The following is a 4,199-nucleotide window of genomic DNA, read 5'->3' on the forward strand; positions in this document are numbered from 1 at the left end:
CTGACCCCCAGTCTTCATGGAGGAGATTACTGAGTAGTTTGGTTCATCCGGCTGACCTCCAGCCTTCATGGTTCATCAGACTGACCCCCAGTCTTCATGGAGGAGATTACTGAGTAGTTTGGTTCATCAAGCTGACCCCCAGTCTTTGCTTGAAGTTAGAGGGATCATGAGGTTTTGGCAATAAGAAGATAAGAATGGTACCTGATAGAGAATTGACCATGTGAGGTGCAGCAGTGTGAAGGTTTTCACAATGTCTCGTGTTATACAGACGGATTTCAGAATTAACCTGGAAGAATCCATTGAAGGGTAAACTGCCTGGGTGGTATAAGTTATTTGTAGATTAAAGTGCATAATTGGCAAAGTGTAGCAATGAATAAAACGCTATATAGCAACGGTTTGGCAATACGACATTAGAAAAAGGTTGAGATGACACATAAAAATAAAAAGAACAGCAAGACATTATTTTAATTCACAACCAATAAAATTTATTCAATTATATTACAAATATGTACAGGTCATGTAACAAGTAAAATATTAAAATAGACGTTTTTTTAGAACGATCGTTCAAAAGGCAATATGTTGAAAAAATAGTTTTTTTGTTGTGATCTCACATCGAAACTGTAAAAGTTTCGCTTTTTTTTTTTTCCATCTCCTATTTCTATAGAAGAATTTTGCCACAACAAAATGGTTATTCTTTTAATGTGTGCGAGATACCACCTAAAAAGAACAACACACAGGAGGTTGAGGAACTGTACAGTGATGTGTCCAAAACAGTACCCTAGTCCCTATATAGTTTAGACCAGGGCCCGCATAGTTCACTAATATATCTGAATATTTTAATATTTAAAAAAAAAAAAAGAGTACCACTTCAGCGCTGTGGCGACACTCTAGACCCCAACGGCACCCAGACTGCTCAAATCATAGGCCTAACAAATCCGATTTGAGCCTAATAATGATGTTGAATGCCTCAAGAGGAACTGTAGGCTATAGCCAGCTATGGGTACTTGGTAATTAGCTGTTTTTTTCACTAGCTAACTAGAAAGCCACTTAAAAATGTACAAATCAGGGCTTTCTGACAAGGTGGGACTGATGTAGGACTAAGGTTGGGGTGGTGGTGGTGGTGGGGGGAAATTGGAGCATTTTTGAAAAACCTGTAATTCATCTCCTGAAACCTAGTCTTAAATTATAATCAAACAAGAAGTGTTGTGTTTGCTCTTAAATTAAATTGTGGTGGTCTCAGTAACACATTTTTCTGGTTCAATTTAGGGGGTAATGACTATTCTTTTATTTGTAAATCAAATTTTCTTCTTTTCCCCAATTTCATGGTATCCAATTGGTAGTTATAGTCTTGTCCCTGCAACTCCCGTACGGACTCGGGAGAGGCGAAGGTCGAGAGCCGCGCATCCTCCGAAACACAAACCAACCAAGCCACACCGCTTCTTGACATAATGCCCACTTAACCCGGAAGCCAAACCGGAGGAAACACCGTAAACCTGGCGACCGTGTCAACGTGCACTGCGCCCGGTCTGACAGAGGAGTCTCTAGAGCGCGATGGGACAAGGATCATCCCTGCCCGGCCAAACCCCTCCCCTAAGGACGCTGGGCCAATTGTGCGCCGCCCCATGGGTCTCCTGGTCACAGCCGGCAGCGACAGTCTGGATTTGAACCCAGAATCTCTGGTGGCACAGCCTTAGAGCATTTACACTGTGCCACCCCAGTAATCACTATTCTAACAAATAACTGTCTTTATGTCCATAGTCAGTCAAATATAAACTGGCTTCTTCATTTTGTTGTTTGTGGAGAAAATTCAGAATAATGAAATTACTGGATGCAATGTAGTCGTTAATATAAAGCCTGCTAATGTTTAACAGTCTGACATACCTTCCTTCATAGGAAGGTATCAGCGGGAAACAGCAGCTCTCTGCCATTGTCTGTTTCCATCCACACGGCGGTTAATATAAAGCCTGCTAATGTTTAACAGTCTGTTTCCACGGCGACGCTGAACTTCAGCAACTCGTTTCTTTTTTCTCGTTAATGCTCCCGACCTACTACCACGACGGAAATCAAAATGTGCAGCCAAGAACGTGTTCTCGCTTAGTTGACTAAACGCTGTAGCTAACTACATTCGCCGTAATGACCCCTTAGCGAAGGAGCCAACGACCGTCGCCGTAGTGACCCCTCAGCGAAGGAGCCAACGACCGTCGCCGTAGTGACCCCTCAGCGAAGGAGCCAACGACCGTCGCCGTAGTGACCCCTCAGCGAAGGAGCCAACGACCGTCGCCGTAGTGACCCCTCAGCGAAGGAGCCAACGACCGTCGCCGTAGTGACCCCTCAGCGAAGGAGCCAACGACCGTCGCCGTAGTGACCCCTCAGCGAAGGAGCCAACGACCGTCGCCGTAGTGACCCCTCAGCGAAGGAGCCAACGACCGTCGCCGTAGTGACCCCTCAGCGAAGGAGCCAACGACCGTCTCCGTAGTGACCCCTCAGCGAAGGAGCCAACGACCGTCTCCGTAGTGACCCCTCAGCGAAGGAGCCAACGACCGTCGCCGTAGTGACCCCTCAGCCAAGGAGCCAACGACCGTCTCCGTAGTGAACCCTCAGCGAAGGAGCCAACGACCGTCGCCGTAGTGACCCCTCAGCGAAGGAGCCAACGACCGTCGCCGTAGTGACCCCTCAGCGAAGGAGCCAACGACCGTCGCCGTAGTGACCCCTTAGCGAAGGAGCAAACTACCTAAAAAAAACAAACACTCATTCTACAAACTAGAAGCCTGTTCATATGTATTTTAAGGTTGTTTTTCATAGCAGAGTACTTTGACTATGTTACGCAAACTGCACGCAGGTTGGCAGGTCTGCAATACTTTTTGACAAGAGCCTGCATAGGGCCCTGGTCTAAAGTAGTGCACTATATAGGGAATAAGGTCCCGTTTGGGGTCAAAAGTAGCGCAATATATAGGGAATAGGGTCCCATTTCAGACACAAACTTTGTGAAAGGACAGAACAAAACAAAAGGGAAAGAGCCGAGTGACTTCAGTTAAACCTCCATCACAACAGTCCACGGTAGAGCTTCTTCTGGGATCAGGAAATAAGAGCTACAAACGTCAACAGCATCCGAATCACCAGTCAAAGAAATGAGACGTTGATGTGGTGCGTGGATCCAAAAAAAAAAAAACCAGAACCAAAAGGAACAACAGAATCTGACCCCGACATTCTCAAAGAGTTACGCCAACAACATTGATTTCAACAACAGTAACAACAACAAGGACCTTGACAGAGAGAAAGAGCACACGGACTCAATAAAAATTAAAAAATAAACTTTGGTCCATTAAAACAGACTGAAGACTTCTAAAAAGAAAAAAAAGAGTTTTACAATCAAAATATTTATTAGTTATTTTTTCTGTACAAGTTTCAAACCATCATTACATGGGTTATTTACAAATGCACAATCTGTCTGTAGAAAATAAGTTAAAAAAGCAAAGTCTGTGTACGATGTAATAAACACTTAGAAACAAAATCTGAATTTAAATGTTTTTTTCTTCTTCTCCTTCTCCTGTTGTTTTGTAACCCTGCTCGACGAGGGAGGTGCATGGGGCAGAGAGATGGTCGACTCCATAGGGAACATCAGGAGGGGCAGAGAGATGGTCGACTCCATAGGGAACATCAGGAGGTGTAGAGAGATGGTCGACTCCATAGGGAACATCAGGAGGGGCAGAGAGATGGTCGACTCCATAGGGAACATCAGGAGGGGCAGAGAGATGGTCGACTCCATAGGGAACATCAGGAGGGGCAGAGAGATGGTCGACTCCATAGGGAACATCAGGAGGGGCAGAGAGATGGTCGACTCCATAGGGAACATCAGGAGGGGCAGAGAGATGGTCGACTCCATAGGGAACATCAGGAGGTGTAGAGAGATGGTCGACTCCATAGGGAACATCAGGAGGGGCAGAGAGATGGTCGACTCCATAGGGAACATCAGGAGGGGCAGAGAGATGGTCGACTCCATAGGGAACATCAGGAGGGGCAGAGAGATGGTCGACTCCATAGGGAACATCAGGAGGGGCAGAGAGATGGTCGACTCCATAGGGAACATCAGGAGGGGCAGAGAGATGGTCGACTCCATAGGGAACATCAGGAGGTGTAGAGAGATGGTCGACTCCATAGGGAACATCAGGAGGTGCAGAGAGATGGTCGACTCCATAGGG

General features: G+C 46.0%; 1 protein-coding gene across 3 annotated transcripts in view; it reads right to left on the reverse strand.

Moving 5' to 3' along the window:
* Positions 1-467: 467 nt before the first annotated feature.
* LOC109881557 (ankyrin repeat domain-containing protein 12) overlaps positions 468-4,199 on the reverse strand; it is a 64,616-nt gene continuing 60,884 nt past the window's right edge. For all 3 annotated transcript variants that reach the window (XM_031810178.1, XM_031810176.1, XM_031810177.1), the window contains one exon: positions 468-4,199. This exon is cut by the window's right edge and continues 1,419 nt beyond it. The gene's annotated coding sequence lies outside the window, so the exon portion shown is untranslated.

The sequence above is a fragment of the Oncorhynchus kisutch genome, linkage group LG30 (assembly GCF_002021735.2).
Source record: "Oncorhynchus kisutch isolate 150728-3 linkage group LG30, Okis_V2, whole genome shotgun sequence".
Classification (NCBI taxonomy): Eukaryota; Metazoa; Chordata; class Actinopteri; order Salmoniformes; family Salmonidae; genus Oncorhynchus; species Oncorhynchus kisutch.